Genomic DNA, 20175 nt, shown 5'->3' with positions numbered 1-20175 from the left:
TCTCACCAGTGATCCCACTTCTGGGTATTTGCAAATCTATCAGGTTTTTTGTTGGTTTTTTTTTTTTTTTTGAGACGGAGTTTCGCTTTTGTTATTCAGGCTGGAGTGCAATGGCGCGATCTCGGCTCACCGCAACTTTCGCCTCCTGGGTTCAGGCAATTCTCCTGCCTCAGCCTCCTGAGTAGCTGGGATTACAGGCACGCGCCACCATGCCCAGCTAATTTTTTGTATTTTTAGTAGAGACGGGGTTTCGCTATATCGACCAGGATGGTCTTGATCTCTTGTCTTGACCTCGTGATCCACCCGCCTCGGCCTCCCAAAGTGCTGGGATTACAGGCTTGAATCTATCAGGTTTTTAAAAACTATTGTTGCAGGCATGCAAAGGGGCCAATATACTTTTGCCACGTTCAGAGAGTATTCAGATCTTACAATGGTCAGATAGGTGTAATACTGAGTAACAGGCAAATGTGGACAGAAAAGATCAAATGTGGTTTTCAGCTAAGAAGTCTGGTTGCTCTTATTTTTCAGTTACTCTCCGTTGCACACAATAAAGCCCCGAATAAATGAAGAATGATAACATGGGGAAACTTGGCTTCCATGTGAAATCGTGTAATGCCAGGTGTTAGAATAGTGGTAAAGGACTTGTTTCTCTCACATCTATACATTCAAAGACCTCATTGTTCTTGGCAAAAAAATTGTTTCGAAGGCAATGTGTATGATTAGGTTATATGAAGAGATGATTTCTAGGATTTCCTGTAGCTCTGTGATAAGCAGGAATACAAACTGCAAGTTTTACAGGTCACCATAGTAAAGGTTTTAGCTTGATTTTTGCTTTGACTGTCATGCTCTTTCTGCCTTACAATTCTTTGTGGTATGATTCGAAAATGAACACTATAAGCTTTTTGAAAAATAAGTATATTCATTCCAGTGTTTTCCCTGCAATGAAAGAGAATGCATCACTTTTCTTTTCTTTCTTTCTTTTTTTTTTTTTGAGACAGCCTGGCTCTGTCGCCCAGGTTGGAGTGCAGTGGCATGATCTTGGATCACTGCAAACTCCACCTCCCAGGTTCAAGTGATTCTCCTGCTTCAGCCTCCTGAGTAGCTGGGTGCTACTCAGGTGCACATTACCACACCCAGCTAATTTTTGTATTTTTAGTAGAGATGGAGTTTCAACCTGTTGGTCAGGCTGGTATTGAACTCCTGACCTCGTGAATAATGCATCACTTTTCTAAGGTTTTAGTAATCATAAGAGCTGCCAGTTATTCGGGACCTTCTATGTACCAGGCAAAGTGTTAGGAAAGTTTTATCCATTTTCTCTTATGTGCTAAGCAGTCCTACTAGCTGCTTCACCCTGGAAATATAGAGGAGGAGACTGAAGTAAAGGACTCCAACTGTATGTTTAACATCTCTCTTGACTCCCAGGAGCCTCTGACTCAGCATGCCCAAACTGAAACACATGTCTCTCTTCTCCCCATGTTTTGTCCCACCCTGCAGCACTCCCACTGCCAGAAAAATCAGACAAACAAAAAACCACACACACAACCATTGTGCGTTTCCTCTCATGAAGTGCCAGAAACCATCCAGTTCATGCCAGAAACCTGGGAGTCAACCTTGCCCCTTCTCTGCTTAACCCCATAAATCTGACACCAAGAATCCTGTCAACTCCTCTGACATCTTTCCTTGCCATTTTTTCTGGCCCCATTGCCTCCACCCTATTCCATTTCATTATTTTCCTGCCTTTTCTATTGTTGAAGCCTCTGAACTGGCCTACGTCTCTGAGCTGGCCTTCCTGCCCCTCCTCCACTGGTCCATTTAACCTGCCCTCTGAGTGAATGTTTCTTCTAATATGCAAATATGATTATATTGCCTTCTTTCCTTTTTTTTTTTTTTGAGACGGAGTTTCTCTCTTTTCACCCAGGCTGGAGTGCAATGGCGCGATCTCGGCTCACCACAACCTCTGCCTCCTGGGCTCAGGCAATTCTCCTGCCTCAGCCTCCTGAGTAGCTGGGATTATAGGCACACACCACCACGTCCAGCTAATTTTTGTATCTTTGGTAGAGATGGGATTTCACCATGTTGGTTAGGCTGGTTTCAAACTCCTGACCTGAAGATCCGCCAGCCTAGGCCTCCCAAAATGCTGGAATGACAGGTGTGAGCCACCATGCCTGGCCTGAACACTTTTATAAAAAAGGAATTTTATGTGCAAAAGCTGCCAGGTTTCCAGCTCTGGGGCATTCAGGGAGCACAAACTTCAGGGGCGTCACTGTGGCTCAAGAAACCTGGGAACTGAGTTGACAGGGTTTTACCCAAGAGCCTAAAACAACACAGTTAAAGATGGAGAAACAGGCTGGGTGCGGTAGCTCATGCCTGTAATCCCAGCACCTTGGGAAACCCAGGGGGGCGGATCACGACGTAATCGAGACCATCCTGGCTAGCATGGTGAAACCCAGTTTCTACTAAAAGTACAAAAATTAGCTGGATGTGGTGGCATGCGCCTGTAGTCCCAGCTACACGTCAGGCTGAGGAAGGAGAATCACTTGAACCCGGGAGGTGAGCCGAGATGGCGCCATTACACTCCAACCTGGGAAACAAGAGTGAGACTCTTGTCTCAAAAAAAAAAAAAAGAGAAACAGAAGCCTAGGGTTCAGCTGTTAAGATAGGCCTGGCAAGGGAAGGTCAACAGTGGAAGAACAGTAGAGGTTAGAACCTGGACATTGAGAATAAGATTAACACAAGGATTCACGAGGCCTGAATCAGCTAGAATTAAGTGTAATACTAAAGATGTGAATGACAAGATGTGTGAGAATATTCCTCATCCCTCTTAAATTAGCAGTTTAATTTACACTTAGAAATGTATGGCTGTAAGGGACCATAATAATAATAATGTTGACATGATTGGCTTATTTTCTTTTTTTTCATCTGAGATGGAGTCTCACACTGTCACTCGGGCTGGTGTGCAGTGGTTCGATCTCAGCTCAATGCAACCTTCGCCTCCTGGGTTCAAGTGATTCTCCTGCCTCAGCCTCCAAAGTAGCTAGAATTACAGGTGCCCACCACCATGCCCACCTAATTTTTCTTATTTTTAGTAGAGACAGAGTTTCACTATGTTGGTCGGGCCGGTCTCGAACTCCTGACCTCGTGATCCTGCCTCAGCCTCCCAAAGTGCTCAGATTACAGGTGTAAGCCACAGTGCCCAGATTAGCCTATTTTCTTCTCAAATTCTAGACATGTGGTGTGACAGCCCTTAATCACAAGCTATTGTATTGGTGTACTTGAGAAAGCATTGTTAGAGCAGAAATACCCAAAGACATACTGCATCCTCTCTGCACACCTACATGGGAATCAGAAGGTGAACTGGTGAACAATGGATCAGCACAAGGAAGTTCAAAAAATGATGTTGCAATGATGTCATTAGGCTATGATAGCTTAGGCATCCATCTGGCTATCAGAGGATCTTATTGCTCTACAGCATCTATATTAGGGCTAGATTTGCCACTGGAGCCAGAAATGCTGGCAGTCCTATGGTATTCAGAGCCGTAAAAAACGGGGAATCGGAATGGATCCAAGATGGCCGATCGCTAACATCCCGGGATTGCAGCTCTCAGGGAAGGCACAGAGAACTAGAGGACGCCACACTTTCAGACAAATTCTGGTTGCTCATGGAACAGAAGATCCCCCAGTGGAGGAAACACACTGGTGGCCAGCGAGACTCTCGTGGCCGGCGCAGCAGTTCCGCCGGCACCACGGCGCGCAGCTCTCGGAGCAGAGTAAACAGGTTCGGAGGACCCACACGGGCCCCCAGCAGGACACCAGAGCCCAGCGCAGCGGCTGTGACGGCACCTTGGCACGGCAGCTCTCGGAGCAGAGTAAACAGGTTTGGAGGACCCGCACGGGCCCCCAGCACAACACCAGAGCCCAGCACAGTGGCTGTGAGGGCACCTCGGCGCGGCAGCGCTCGGCGCAGAGTAAACGGGACTGCTTCCCCTTCTGACCGAGGTTTGGAGCCCCGGGAAGGCAGAGTCGCCTTCTACGGACACAAGAAGGAAGCCCGACAGGAGAATCCTGGGAAGAAAAGCACCATCAGTTTTAACGCTGCTGCTCTGGCCCTGGGAATTAACAACCTGGACGCCCACTCAAGAGACCTAGTCTGAAAGTTGGTAAATTCAAAGATGGCAGGAGGATAAATTTACAATGACGGGAAGAAACCAGCATAAAAAGGCTGAGAATACTCAAAGTCAGAATGCCTCTCCCTCTAAAGGTGATCACAGTTCCTCATCAACAATGGAACAAGGCTTGATGGAGAACGAGCGCATCCTGATGACAGAATCACTCTTCAAGGAATGGATAATAACAAACTTCAGTGAGTTAAAAGAACACGTTGTAGCCCAACGTAAAGAAACTAGGAACTTTGAAAAAAGGTTTGATGAAATCCTATTGAGAATAGACAACTTAGAGAGGAGTATGAGTGAATTAATGGAACTGAAGAATACAATACAGGAACTCCGAGAAGTATGCACAGGTTTAAACACTCGAATTGTTCAAGCAGAAGAAAGGATATCGGAGGTCAAAGTCCAACTTAATGAAATAAAACGTGAAGAAAATATTAGAGAAAAAAGGATAAAAAGGAATGAGCAAAGTCTCCAAGAAATGTGGGACTATGTGAAAAGACCAAATTTACGTTTGATAGGTGTACCTGAATGCGACGGAGAGAATGAACCCAACCTGGAAAATACCCTTCAGGATACTATTCAGGAAAATTTTCCTAAACTAGCAAAGCAGGTCAACATTCAACCCCAGGTAATACAGAGAACACCACAAAGATATTCCTCAAGAAGAGCAACCCCAAGGCACATAATCGTTAGATTCACCAGGGTTGAAACGAAGGAGAAAATACTAAGGGCAGCCAGAGAGAAAGGTCATGTTACCCACAAAGGCAAGCCTATCAGACTTACAGCAGATCTCTCAGCAGAAACTCTACAAGCCAGAAGAGAGTGGGGGCCAATATTCAACATCCTCAAAGAACAGAACCTTCAGCCCAGAATTTCATATCCAGCCAAACTAAGCTTCACAACTGAAGGAAAAATAAAATCTTTTATGAACAAGCAAGAACTCAGAGATTTTATTACCACCAGGCCTGCTTTACAAGAGCTTCTGAAAGAAGCATTACACACAGAAAGAAACAACTAGTATTAGCCTTTCTAAAAATACACCAAAAAGTAAAGAGCACCAACATAAAGAAGAATTTACACCAACGAATGGATAAAACAGCCAGTCAACATCAAATGGCAGTAACCCTAAATTTAAGTAGACTAAATCCCCCAATCAAAAGACACAGCCAAAACCCAACAGCAGGTTACATCCAGACCTGTTTCACATGCAAGGATACACAAAGACTCAAAACAAAGGGATGGAGAAAGATTTACCAACCAAATGGAGAGCAAAAATAAATAAAAGCAGGAGTTGCAATTCTCGTATCGGATAAAATAGATTTTAAAGCAACAAAGATATAGTGGTAAAAGGATCAATGCAACAACAAGAGCTAATGATCCTAACACCCAGATACATAGAGACTTAGATTCAATGAGACAGAAAATTAATAAGGATATCAAGGACTCGAACTCAGATCCGGAACAAGTAAACTTAATAAATATTTATAGAGCTTACCACTTCAAATACACAAAATATACATTCTTGTCAATACCACATCACACCTACCCATAGGTTTAAATGAAACATTGATTGGCCATTATTAATACCCAATTTTTTTCAGAATAAAGCAATATTTCCATTTACTCTCCCTCTTTCTCTTCCTCTTTCTTCCTCTCCTTTACTTATTTTTTTTCTTTCCTTCTCTCAAAAAAAAAGAAATCAACGTGTAAACCTCTAGATCCAGGTCGGCAATGTCTCTCTCATTGCTTGATTTCCTTCCTTCCCTTCCCTCCCTCCCTCCCTCCCCCCCTTCCTCCCTTCCTTCCTTCCTTCCTTCCTTCCTTCCTTCCTTCCTTCCTTCCTTCCTTCCTTCCTCCCTACCGTCCTCCTTCCCTCCCTTCCTGCCTTCCTCCCCAAAAAAAAAAAAAAAAAAAAAAAAACGGGGAATCAAAAGACTAGGAGTTCAGTTTCTACAGCTTTGGCAATGTGTAGGATTTTGCAGTTTTCTTTTTGTAAATTCGAGATTCTTTTTTTCACATATAAAACATTTTTTATAAACCCTGAAAAGCTCCCAGACTCTTGATGTGGGGGTCTGTATTATTCAATGGATAAAATGGTCCTGTTTGTCATAGCCTCAAAAATGAAGAAACCAGCATTCCTGATAGAATTAATTATACTCTTTGATTTCTTTTCTTGAAAATTTTTTTTCTAGACAAGGACTTACTCTGTTGCCCAAACTAGAATGCAGTGGCATGATCACAGATCACTGCAGCCTTGATCTCCTGGGCTCAAGTTATCCTCCCACTTCAGCTTTTCAAGCAGCTGAGACAACAGGTGTGTGCCACCATATCAGCTATTTTTTTTTTTTTTTTTTTTTTTTGAGAAGGAGTTTTGCTCTTGTTGTCCAGGCTGGACTGCAATGGTGTGATCTCAGCTCACTGCAAACTCTGCCTCCCAGGTTCAAGCAATTCTCCTGTCTCAGCCTCCTGAGCAGCTGGGATTACAGGCATGTACCACCACACCCAGTTAATTTTGTATTTTTAGTAGAAACGCCTCCTAAAGTCATGAGCCACTGGGCCTGGCAATTTTTTTTTTAAGTAGAGATGAGGCTTTGATATTTTCCCAGGCTGATGTTGAACTCCTGAACTCAAGTGATCATCCCATCACAGGCTCCCAAAGTGTGGGATTACAGGTGTGAACCACTGCACCAAGCTTTTGTAAAATCTTGGTTTAATTTGAATGTTAGGGTATGCCAGCCTCATAGAATGGGTTAGGAAGTAACCTCTGCTTCCCGGAAGAGATTATAGAGGTTTGGTATAATTTCTTCCTTAAATGTTTGGAAGCGTTCACTAATGAATCCATCCAGGCCTCATGCTTTCTGTTTTGGAAGGTTATTAATTATTAATCCAATTACTTTAATCAATATAAATTTACTAAAAGTGCTGATTTCTTTTTGTGTTAATTTTGGCAGACTGTGTCTTTTTTTTTAACTTGCAAATGATTATTTATTGCATAATTTATCAGTGGTCCTAAGAATAACACAGATACTATTATTCTCAACCTCTAAATTCAGTACATAGTCAAATTCATTTTCTCAAACTAAGGTTCTATACATAATCGGAGTAAACCCTCTGTTACTGAGTTAGGATAGGGAAAACTTTATAACTTATAAAACAAATTCCTTAGAGCTCATGAGACCACTTCACAAATCCTAGAAGGCACACATTATGTTTCCTATTATAGTAAGTACATTTAAGTACTTCAAATTTAAAAAAGACAATGCTGTACAGAATACAAAACATCTATCAAACAAATTTACAACTTTTACGATGTTATTACAGTAGAACCTACCTAACAGTCACATCTAAAGAATTATCACCCAGTTTAATAGCGTGAACAAAGAGCTGTATTCATTTATTCGATATTTGATAAGGCTAATAATATTTTATATTCACAGTAGATCAGTAAGTGTCTTGGAGCTCATATTGTAAAATAAAAAGGTTTGGGCCCTGTTGAGTCACTGGTCTCATTGTTAAATAATTCCTTGAAAGGTGAAGGATTCTGGGGGATAAAATCATTGGCTATCCCTGGAAAGATGCAAAACTCTGTAAGGTAACTTTGTTCACATTTCAGAAACATTTTTAAATGAGACAATCTGAATTAAGCTCAGCAAGTCTAATCCAAAAGGAAAATTTAAAATCTTTGAGCTGGAAAAGATCCCAGTGGATCATCTATCCCAAGGTTTTCAAAATATATTCCATGGAACACGAAGAATCTGTGGAGGAGATACAGGGTTCTGCAAATTTGACCAAATTAAAAAACTTTTTAAAAAAAACAACTCCCATTATACAAGTGTGTTACTCACTAAATTCAAACATACTGCTATTACCAATGCATCAATGTGTTTTTATTGGTTGACTTAATCATATTTATAGTATATAAAGTTTATATAATAAATAAGGACATTTATAATAAAATATGACTTTTATATAAGGGGTAGGATGTGTGTGTATGCATGTGTGTTTAAGGGTTCTGTAAGATTTTCCTTGAAAAAAAAGTTTTTGCTGCTGACATAGTGGGAAAACCACAAATAAAGTCTCAGTTTCTAAAGTAGGAACCTACAAACAACAGTAAGAGACTTTCTCAAGGTCACACAACCACCAAGTGCATTGCCAGGTTGATATGATGGAACCCCTGGTACTCTGCTTGCATAAACCTCCATAGGGAGTAGTTAGCTGTTTGGTATTTAGCTGTCCCATTATGAATGTCAATGGATTAGTCTTCAGCATTTTTTGGGGCAAGATCAAGCTACCTTGGAATTTGAAATTTCAAGCTACCTTGAAATACCAGATGTTTTTCCTTGAAATTGATTTAATTTTATTTGCTTGCCTATTAAAACCCTATTATCCAAAAATTCTGTCATCAATCAGTGGCAACTTAAATTGTGTACCCTGGTTTAGGAAAATAGCAATATTTGCAACTTTGAAGAAGTCAGAAAAGTTACATGGAATGTTACATTTTAAAGGAGGCAGGCCCTTGTTTTATTACATGCCAAAATATTAATGTTAGAAATTTAGATGATAAGCAAAAAAATGGTTGTGACTGAAGATCACAATTCCATTATTACTATATTCTTTTAGACTATTTTAATGGAAAGAATATTTCAATGGAAGTACAGTGAAACAGCAAGAATGCCAAATTATCTTCTAATTTTCAGACGTCTTTTATGTATATACAGTAAAAAAGCATCACTCTATTTTCTTGTCCTTTTTTTTGAGAAGGAATCTCGCTCTGTCTCCTGGGCTAGAGTGCAGTGGCACAATCTTGGCTCATTACAACCTCCACCTCCCAGGTTCAAGCAATTCTCCTGCCTCAGCCTATCGAGTAGCTGAGATCACAGGTGCTTGCCACCAGGCCCAGCTAGTTTTTGTATCTTTTTTTTTTTTTTTTTTTTTTTTTTTGAGACAGAGTTTCGCTCTTGTTACCCAGGCTGGAGTGCAATGGCGCGATCTCGGCTCACCGCAACCTCCGCCTCCTGGGTTCAGGCAATTCTCCTGCCTCAGCCTCCTGAGTAGCCGGGATTACAGGCACGCGTCACCATGCCCAGCTAATTTTTTGTATTTTAGTAGAGACGGGGTTTCACCATGTTGACCAGGTTGGTCTCGATCTCTCGACCTCGTGATCCACCCGCCTCGGCCTCCCAAAGTGCTGGGATTACAGGCTTGAGCCACCGCACCCGGCCCTAGTTTTTGTATCTTAATAGAGACAGGGTTTTACCATGTTGGCCAGGCTGGTCTCAAACTACTAACCTCAGAATACTCCTGCTCCACAAAACATTAGTGTTTCAGAAGCCTCTGGAAGTGCTGCTGTTACCTTTAGCAAAGAATTCAGGAGCAATTAATTGTAATACAAATTTGAACAGACAAATAATAGGAAAATATAGTCTAAAACAGTAGCAAATTTTAGTTTACCATAAATGGAAGACATGGGACATTAATTTTTTAAAGTGGGACAAATGATCAGAGTAGCAGAAATAAAAGGGTGGGGAAAATGGATTTTTCTGTGTCTGTGCCACAACCTTGTGTTCTTCCCCCATGATCAAATATTTGTAGCTTACAATAGCAACAGAAGACCTTCACTCCAAGGTCATGGCCTGTGGGGCTGGCCTGCCTCGTCAGCCATGTTAAGAACATAGTTAGCTATATCATCTTCAGTGGGTGCATCTGATACCACCCAAAATTCATTTGCTCCAGTCATCTGTAGGCAACAAATAGGGCAATTCCTGTGTCAATCACTCCATTTATCAATACACTTCTGACAAAAGCTGTGAGCACAAGGCAGGATGAGGTCAGCTTGCCAGTCCATACAGATACAACACTCCTCCTCATCAGTCAGCTGCTTTACCCTTCCAATCCAAAAACTAGCCTGACAAGATGTTACAGAGGATGAGCTTTCATCAGGTTCTTCAGAGGTGGAGCTTTGTGCTAATACTCCTGCTGCTTGACTTGTGATATCTTTATAAATTTGAATAAACTGGTACAAATTCATGATCCGTGATGCCTCCACAATGCCACTGCTTTTGTTAATCTTGATGCAGACCACCCGTACCACCACTTTCCAAAAAGCAGAGGAATCAGACCCAGGTTGTACCTCAAAGAGACGTTTTTCCTGGCCAGAAGCCACTTTAGCAGTTACATCATTAAGCTCAGCTACTCTCCCAAAAAGTTCTTTGTAAGTTAAGGAGCCATTTTCTCGAACCAATGTGACATGTTTTGCTACTTTTTCTGGTAACTTGCTAATAACCAACTGTGTCTGATCCGAAATTTGCTGTCCCATGATGAAATGATGTCTTTCAAAATCCGAAGTGTTGCTTCACATAGTTTCCCCAGGTTCAAGGCATTGGGCACCCAGCAGCAGCAGCAGCGCCGCCTGGGTCCACAGCTCAGCCTGGCGGGCGTCAGCCAGACTGTGTCTTTTAAGTAATCGGTCCATTTCCATCTAGGTAATCAAATGTGTAGGCATAGAGTTATCCATAATTTTCCTTTATTATTCTTTTAGTGTGCATGGGATCTGTAGCGATGCCCCCTCTTTTACTTTTGATGTTAGTAATTGCGTCTTCCCTCTCTTTTGCTTAGTAAGCCTGCCTAAGGTTTATCAACTTTTTTGATTTTTTTTTTTTTGAGACGGAGTTTCGCTCTTGTAACCCAGGATGGAGTGCAATGGCGCACTCTCGGCTCACCGCAACCTCTGCCTCCTGGGTTCAGGCAATTCTCCTGGCTCAGCCTCCCGAGTAGCTGGGATTACAGGCACGCGCCACCATGCCCAGCTGATTTTTTTGTGTTTTTAGTAGAGACGGGGTTGCACCATGTTGACCAGGATGGTCTCGATCTCTTGACCTCGTGATCCACCTGCCTCGGCCTCCCAAAGTGCTGGGATTACAGGCTTGAGCCACCGTGCCCGGCCCGATTTTTTTTTTAAAGCTAGATTTTGGTTTTGTTATTTTTCTCTATTGCTTTCCTGCTTTCAGTTTTATTGATATCTGCTACAATTTTTATTTATCTTATTCTGCTTATTTGGACTTAATTTGCTCTTTTTTTTCTAGTTTCCTAAGGCAGAATATTGAATGAATTCTTTTACTTTTTTCTTCAGTGGCATGGTGGAGGGGCTAGTGTTCTATGAACCCAGATTCGGGACAACTGAAGAAAGTTTCACATTGTCCTCCTCTGAGATAAAAGCTGACAGCTGGATTAATGATTTTAAATCTTCTTTTCTAATATATGTATTCAATGCTATAAATTTCTAAGCACTGCTTTTGCTGTATCTTACACATTTTGGCAAGTTATAGTTTCATTTATTTCAAATATTTTACTCTTTTCATCAGACTTTTTTGACTCATATATTACTTAGAGATATGTCGTTTAATCTCCAAGTATTTGTGATTCTCAGTTATGTTTCTGATATCAATTTCTAGTTTAATTTCATGTGGTCTGAAAGCAGACGCTATGTGACTTCTTTTACATTTGTTGAGGTGTGTTTTATAGCCCAGAGTATGATCTATCTTGGTGTATGCTCCATGTGATCTTGAGAAGAACTGTAATGAGCTGTCTGCTGCTGGATGAAGTACTCTATAGGTGTCAATTATATACAGTTGATTGGTGGTCTTATTGAATTCAACTATGTCCTTACTGGTTTTCTGCTTGTTGACTATGTCCATTTCTGATATAGGAGTGTTAAAGTCTCCAACTATAATAGTAGATTCGTCCAGTTCTTCTTGTAGTTCTATTTTTGCCTTACATATTTGGATGCCCTGTTGTTAGGTGAATAAAAATTAAGAATTACTATATCAGTCAGGCACCGTGTCTCATTCCTGTAAGCCCAGGCCGAGGCGGGTGGATCACCTGAGGTCAGGAGTTTGAGACCAGCCTCACCAACTTGGAGAAACCCCATCTCTACTAAAAAATACAAAATTAGCCAGGCGTGGTAGCGCATGCGTGTAATCCCAGCTACTGGGGAGGCTGAGGCAGGAGAATCGCTTGAACCCAGGAGGTGGAGGTTTTGGTGAGCCAAAATCAAGCCACTGACTTCCAGCCTGGACAACAAGAGTGAAACTGTGTCTAAAAAACAAAAAATTATTATATCAGCCAAGTGCGGTAGCTTATGCCTATAATCCCTGCAGGGGTATCACCAAGTGCGGTAGTTTATGCCTATAATCCCTGCAGGGGTATCACCTGAGGTCAGGAGTTTGAGACCAGCCTGGTCAACATGATAAAACCCCATCTCTACTAAAAACTAAAAATTAGCTGGGTGTGGTGGCAGGTGCCTGTAATCCTAGCTACTTGAGAGGCTGACCTAGGAGAATTGCAGGAGGTGGAGGCTGCAGTGAGCCGAGATTGCGCCATTGCACTCCAGCCTGGGTGACAGAGCAAAACTCCATCTTAAAAAAAAAAAAAAAAAATTACGTCTTCTCGGGGTACTGAACACTGTTTCATTATTTAATTTTCCTCCTTATCCCTGATAACTATTCTTGCTCCGAAGTTTGCTCTGCCTGATATTTATAGAGCTACTTCCACTTTCTCTTAATTAGTGTTGGCATGGTATATATTTCTTCATTCATTTACTTTTAATCTATATATGCTCTTATATTTAAAATGTGTTTCTTTCTTTCAAGAAGGAGTCTTGCTCTGTTGCCCAGACTGGAGTGCAATGGCATGATCTTGGCTCACTGCAGCCTCTGCCTCCTGGGTTCATGCAATTCTCCTTCCTCAGCCTCCAGAGTAGCTGGGATTACAGGTGCATGCCACCATGCCTGGCTAATTTCTGTATTTTCAGTAGAGACAGGGTTTCACCACGCTGGCCAGGCTAGTCCCAAACTCCTGACCTTGTGATCTGCCCAACTTGGCCTTCCAAAGTGCTGGGATTAGAGGCATGAACCACCATGCCTGGGCTAAAATGTGTTTCTTATAGACAACATATAGTTAGGCCTTATTTTTAGATCTACACACTCTTTGTCTTAGTGAAATTTAGATCACTAACATTTAAAGTCATTACAGATATAGTTGGATTAATATATCATATTTGTTCCTGATTTCTATTTGTTGCCCTTGTTTTTTATTCTTGCTTTTCTTTTCCACTGTTTTTCTGCCTTTTGTGATTTTAATTGAGTGCTTTGTACAATGTCATGTTCTCTTCCTTCCTGGCATGTCTAAACTTCTTTTTTTGACTTTCTTTACTGGTTGCCCTAGAGTTTGCAATATACATTTATAATGAATTCAAGTCTACTTTCACATAACACTGTACTACATTAGGAGTAATGTATCTTATAATAGTAAAATATCATTAATTCATCCCTCCTGTTTCTTGTATCACTGCTACAAAACAGTATTTTAAAAAAATTAAAGACTGCTACAAAACAGTATTTTAAAAAATTAAAGAAGATAAAAATAAGTGGAAAGACCTCCCATGTTCATGGATTAAAAGGCTTAATATTGTTAAAATAACAATACTACCCAAAGTGATCTATAAATTAAATGCAATTCCTATCAAAATTCCAATAGCTTCTTTTTAAAAAAGTTTTTAAAACCCTAAAATGCCTATAAAATCTAAAAGAACCCCATATAGCCAAAAAAAACCTTTAGGAAGAAAAACAAAGCTGGAAGTCTCACACTTCCTATTTTGAAACATATCACGAAACTAATCAAAATAGTATTATTTAGACATAAAGGCAGACACACAGACCAATGAAATAGAAGAGAAAGCCCAGAAATAAGCCCTCACTTATATGGTCAAGTGATATTTGACATGGGTTCCAAGGCCACAAACTGGGGGAAAGATTAGTCTCCAGCAAATGGTGTAGGGAAAACTGATTATCCACGTGCAAATAAAAAACATGATCTTACACCATGTACAAAAAATAACTTCAAATGTGTTAAAAGCCTGAACATAAGACCTGAAACTATAAAACTCCTAGAAGAGACAAATGAAATGATTTTGCCCCCAACCAGTCTGGTCATATTAATCAGAGTGGCTGATGGAGTGGCATGCTCATGTAAAAACTCAAGTTTGACCAAGAATATATTGGGCTAAGGGGTGTATGGGGTGTATTTTTCCAACAGGCAATCTATCATTGGCTTTGAGTATCCCTGTATATTCTAGGAACGCAAACCCCTGACCATTTTATATATATATATATATATACATATAAGTTCTGGGGTATATGTACATGCAGAATGTGCAGGTTTGTTACATAGGTATACACGAGCCATGGTGTTGCTGCATCTATACCCCCATCATCTACATTAGGTATTTATCCTAATGTTATCCCTCCCCAATTCCCCCACCCCTTGCTATCCCTCCCCTAGCCCCCCCCACCCCCCAACATTCCCAGTGTGTGATGTTCCTCCCCTCCTTGTGTCCATGTGTTCTTATTGTTTAACATCTGCTTATGAGTGAGAACATGCAGTGTTTGGTTTTCTGTTCTTGTGTCAGTTGGCTGAGAATGATGGTTTCCAGCTTCATCCATGTCCCTGCAAAGGACATGAACTCATCCTTTTTATGGCTGCATAGTATTCCATGGTGTATATGTGCCACATTTTCTTTATCCAATCTATCATTGATGGGCATTTGGGTTGGTTACAAGTCTTTGCTATTGTGAACAGTGCTGCAATAAACATACATGTGCATGTGTCTTTATAATAGAATGATTTATAATCATTTGGATATAATCCCAGTAATGGGATTGCTGGGTCAAATGGTATTTCTATTTCTATATCCTTGAGGATCATGACACTATCTTCCACAATGGTTGAACTAATTTACACTCCCACCAACAGTATAAAAGCATTCCTATTTCTCCACATCCTCTCCAGCATCTGTTGTCTCCTGAATTTTCAATGATCACCATTCTAACTGACATGAGATGGTATCTCAATGTGGTTTTCATTTGCATTTCTCCAATGACCAGTGATGAGCTTTTCTCTCATGTTTGTTGGTTGCATAAATGTCTTCTTTTGAAAAGTGTCTGTTCATATCCTTCACCCACTGTTTGATGGGGTTGGTTTTTTTCTTGTAGATTCTCAACATTAGCCCTTTGTCAGATGGGTAGATTTTCCCTTTCTGTTGGTTGCTGTTTCATTCTAATGGTAGTTTATTTTGCTGTGCAGAAGCTCTTCAGTTTGATTAGATCCCATGTGTCTATTTTGGCTTTTGTTACCATTGCTTTTTGTATTTAAGTCATGAAGTCCTTGCCTATGCCTATGTCCCGAATGGTATTGCCTAGGTTTAATTCTAGGGTTCTTATGGTGTTAGGTTGTATGTTTAAATCTTTAATCCATCTGGAGTTAATTTTTGTACAAGGTATAAGAAAAAGATCCAGTTTCAGCTTTCTGCATATGGCTAGCCAGTTTTCCCAATACTATTTATTAAATAGGGAATCCTTTCCCCATTGCTTGTTTTGTTAGGTTTGTCAAAGATCAAATGGTTGTGGATGTGTGGCATTACTTCCGAGGCCTCTGCTCTGATCCATTCATCTATATCTGTTTTGGTACAAGTACCATGCTGTTTTGATTACAGTAGCCTTGTAGTATAGTCTGAAGTCAGATAGCATGATGCCTCCAGCTTTATTTATTTATTTATTTATTTATTTGCTTAGGACTGTCTTGGCTATGCAGGCTCCTTTTTGGTTCCATATAAAGTTTAAGGTGATTTTTTCCAATTCTGTGAAGAAAGTCAATAATAGAGTGATGGGGATAGCATTGAATTTATAGATTACTTTGGGCAGTATGGCCATTTTCACAATATTGATTCTTCTTATCCAAGAGCATGGAATGTTTTTCCATTTGTTTGTGTACTCTCTTATTTCCTTGAGCAGTGGTTTGTAGTTCTCCTCGAAGAGGTCTTTCACATCCCTTGTTTGTTGTATTCCTAGGTGTTTTATTCTCTTTGTAGCAATTGTGAATGGGAGTTCACTCATGATTTGGCTGTGTGTCTGTTATTGGTGTATAGGAATGCTTGTAATTTTTGCACATTGATTTTCTATCCTGAGACTTTGCTGAAGTTGCTTATCAGCTTAAGGAGATTTGGGGCTTAGATAATGGGGTCTTCTAAATATACAATCATGTCATCTGCAAATAGGGACAATTTGACTTCCTCTTTTCCTAATTGAATACCCTTTATTTCTTTTTCCTGCCTGATTGCCCAGGCCAAACTTCCAATACTATGTTAAATAGGAGTGGTCAGAGAGGGCATGCTTGTCTTTTGCCAGTTTTCAAAGGGAATGCTTCCAGTTTTTGCCCATTCAGCATGATATTGGCTATGAGTTTGTCATAAATAGCTCTTATATTTTGAGATATGATCCATCGATATCTAGTTTATTGAGAAATTTTAGCACAAAGCATTGTTGAATTTTGTCAAAGGCCTTCTCTGCATCTATTGAGATAATCATGTGGTTTTTGTCTTTGGTTGTGTTTATGTGACAGATTACATTTATAGATTTGCATATGCTGAACCAGCCTTGCATCCTAGGGATGAAGCCGACTTGATTGTGATGGATAAGCTTTTCAATGTTCTATTGGATTTGGTTTGCCAGAATTTTATTGAGGATTTTCACATCAATGTTCATCATGGATACTGGCCTGAAATTTTCTTTTTTGGTTGTGTCTCTGCCAGGTTTTGGTATCAGGATGATGTTGGTCTCATAAAATGAGTTAGGGAGGATTCCTTCTTTTTTTATTATTTGGAATAATTTCAGAAGGAATGGTCCCAGCTCCTCTTTGTACCTCTGGTAGAATTCAGCTGTGAATGCATCTGGTCCTGGACTTTTTTTGGTTGGTAAGTTATTAATTGCTGCCTCTATTTCAGATCTTGTTATTAGTCTATTCAGGAATTCAACTTCTTCCTGGTTTAGTCTTTGGAATGTGTAACTGTGCAGGAATTTATCCATTTCTTCTAGATTTACTGGTTTATGTGCATAGCAGTGTTTGCAATCTCTGATGGTACTTTGTATTTCTTTTTTTTTTTTGAGACGGAGTTTCGCTCTTGTTACCCAGGCTGGAGTGCAATGGCGCAATCTTGGCTCACCGCAACCTCCACCTCCTGGGTTCAGGCAATTCTCCTGCCTCAGCCTCCTGAGCAGCTGGGATTACAGGCACGCACCACCGTGCCCAGCTAATTTTTTGTAATTTTAGTAGAGACGGGGTTTCACCATGTTGACCAAGATGGTCTCGATCTGTTGACCTCGTGATCCACCCGCCTCAGCCTCCCAAAGTGCTGGGATTACAGGCTTGAGCCCTGATATGCCTTTATCATTTTTATTGCATCTATTCAATTCTTCTCTCTTTTCTTTGTTATTAGTCTGGCTAGTGATCTATTTTGTTGATCTTTTCAAAAAATCAGCTCCTGAATTCATTTATCTTTTTAAGGGCTTTTTTATATCTCTATCTCCTTCATGTCATTATACTCTGGCTTAGGAGACAGAGCAAGACCCCATCTCAGAAAAAAAAAAAAGAAAGAAAAGAAAAAAGAGGAGGGAAGGGAAGGGAGAAGGGAAGGAAAGGGAAGGGAAGAGAAGGTAAGGGAGAAGGGAAAGGAGGAGGGAAGGGGAGGGAGGATGGAAGGGAAGAGAGGAGGGAGGGGAGGGAAAGAGGGAGGAGAAGGAGGTGGAGGAAAGGGAGAGTGAGAAGGTGAGGAAAGAAGAAAGAGGAAGGAAAGAGAAAGGAGGGGAGGAGGAGATGGAAGAAGAAGAAAAGAAGGAGAAGAAAGAAGAAGAAGAGGAAGAGGAGAAAGGGGATGAAGAGGAGGAAGAGAAGAAAGGAAGAAGAGGAAGAGGAGGAGGAGGAAGAGTAAGAAAGAGAAAAAAGAAGAAGTAGCAGAAGCAGCAACAGAAGAAGAGGCAGCAGCAGCAAGGCGGGCAGATCACGAGGTCAAGAGATTGAGACCATCGTGCCCAGCATGGGGAATCCTGTCTCTACTAAAATACAAAAAATTATCTGGGTGTGGTGGTGCACACCTGTAGTCCCAGCAACTCGGGAGGCTGAGGCAGGGGAGTCGCTTGAACCCAGGAGATGGAGGTTGCAGTGAGCCAAGATTGCAGTACTGCACTCCAGCCTCATGACAGAGTGACACTCCGTCTCAAAAAAAAAAAAAAAAAGAAAGAAAAAAGAAGAGGAAGCAGCAGTAGAAGCAGAAGAAGCAGATGCAGCAGAAGTAGCAGGATGAAAGAAGAAGAAGAGAGGAGAAGGAGGAAGATGAAAGAAGAAAGAAGAGGCAAGAGGGACTGGTCTCCGCAGGGTAAAAATCTTTAGATGGTTATTAAGAAATGGAATGAATAAAATGAAAATTGATGGGGTTGGCTGCACATGGTGGCTCACACCTGTAATCCCAGCACTTTGGGAGGCCGAGGCAGGAGGATTGTTTGAACCCAGGAGTTCAAGACTAGCCTGGGCAACAGAGTGAGACCCCTGTCTGTAAAAAATAACAACAGCAAAAAGGAAACTGATGGGGTTAAAACAAAGGTCTTAACATAACACTCCCTCAAAGATTGGGTCAACCAAAGGGAGCCCCTTTTGGTCCTCCAACATTAAAGGGCCCCAAACCAGTTTTCTGTATTTATCCCAGTTTGGAGAAATTTAAAAAGCTAAAAGGCAGAGGTTACAATGAAAAATCTGATCTGAATTTGCCTGGGGCAATAGTCGAGCAGACTAACCAAGATAAAGATTGACAAGAGGGTTAGGGTCCTTTGGCTCAACCCTTGGCTGGGGACCCAAAGACTTTTATACAAGAAAGGGTAAATGGTCTGGGGGTGGAGAAGAAAAGTTCCTGAAACTAAAACAGAAAAATGTAGGGGTTGATGGCATTATGAAAGTTAGTCTATTTGAACACACTTCATGTGAAGTCGTTGCATCTTTTACCTAACTGTATCATGGGAATGAACATTGTATCTGTTTGGGGGAGTTTTGCCTACCTGGTACTATAAAACAGAAGGCATGTATATCTGCCCTTCAAGTAATATCAACTGGACATGCTAAGTCAGAATCAGGGAGATTGCCCAAACCCACACAGTGCGGAGTGGAAGCTACAGTGCTGGTAGAGACAAATTCTCCACTTGATAACCCTCTATGGAGCATTTCCTGGGGCTTATGGCAAAAGCCTCTGGGCACCTCCCAGCAACAACTACTGGGACTTTAAAGAATTTCCACTTGAAGGACATTTACAACGAAACATTTACTGAAGCTACCCCTCTGATACCTGATATAGCCATGCTGTCTTGGATGATTTTAGAGAAACATTGTAATGGGAATGGCAGTGCCCAGAAGAGTTCCATAACACAATGGAAATGGTTTATAGAGGATCATGCTACCCAAGGAATGCAGAGAGTTTCTTTTCTCCTAGGACTGACTGTGGGACTGTGTGAGAAACTGCTGGAATCTACAGTGCCAGATAAACAGCTCTCAACTGACCAACCAAGAGTTGCTTAGTTTGTGGATGGCAATTCCAAGGCACAAAATGCCAGGAAGAACTGTGCTGTTTCTCAGTAGGAGACAGAGATATCGGTTATGGGACAGATTTCCTGGTGAGAAGGCTCTGAACAGAGCTGGCCAAGTGAGACTGATGCTGGCAGCCCCAGGGGATTACAAATGGGTCTTGATAGGAATAGACACTGACTCTAGCGAAGGCTTTGCTTATCCAGTGGAATATGAGTGTTCAGAGTGCCATAAAAATAAAAAACAGAAGACACTTCAAGGATTTGGATGGCTGACCATAATTTCTTCAGACAAAAGAACACACTGTACAGTCCATAATGTCCAACAATGGGCAGAGAGGTATCCAGAGAGAGGAACAGTTTGATAGAGAAGTAGAATGGGCAATTAAAAATTGGTTGTCTACACCTGGGGGAGACAAAAGCGTGAAGGTCTGGCTTATAGTCAACATGAGTGAAACCAGAGTGCTCCTGCTAGATTTTTTCTGTTTTTCTTGTTGATCTGGGGAAAAGGGAGTGGGGGAAAATGCTGAGATGACTATGCAGTTCTGACC

General features: G+C 41.1%; 1 pseudogene across 1 annotated transcript in view; it reads right to left on the bottom strand.

Annotated features, from left to right (window-relative positions):
• Positions 1 to 9591: 9591 nt before the first annotated feature.
• The window catches only part of LOC118153536 (RING finger protein 141 pseudogene), a 30752-nt pseudogene continuing 20168 nt past the window's right edge, over positions 9592 to 20175 (bottom strand). The window contains exon 2 of the transcript XR_008480236.2: positions 9592 to 11956. The product of XR_008480236.2 is annotated as an RING finger protein 141 pseudogene (transcript). The remainder of the gene's footprint in view (positions 11957 to 20175) is intronic.

Source organism: Callithrix jacchus, chromosome 1 (genome assembly GCF_049354715.1).
Source record: "Callithrix jacchus isolate 240 chromosome 1, calJac240_pri, whole genome shotgun sequence".
Lineage (NCBI taxonomy): Eukaryota > Metazoa > Chordata > Mammalia > Primates > Cebidae > Callithrix > Callithrix jacchus.
The sequence above is the reverse complement of the archived record's forward strand: the minus strand, read 5'-3'. Positions and strand labels throughout refer to the sequence as shown.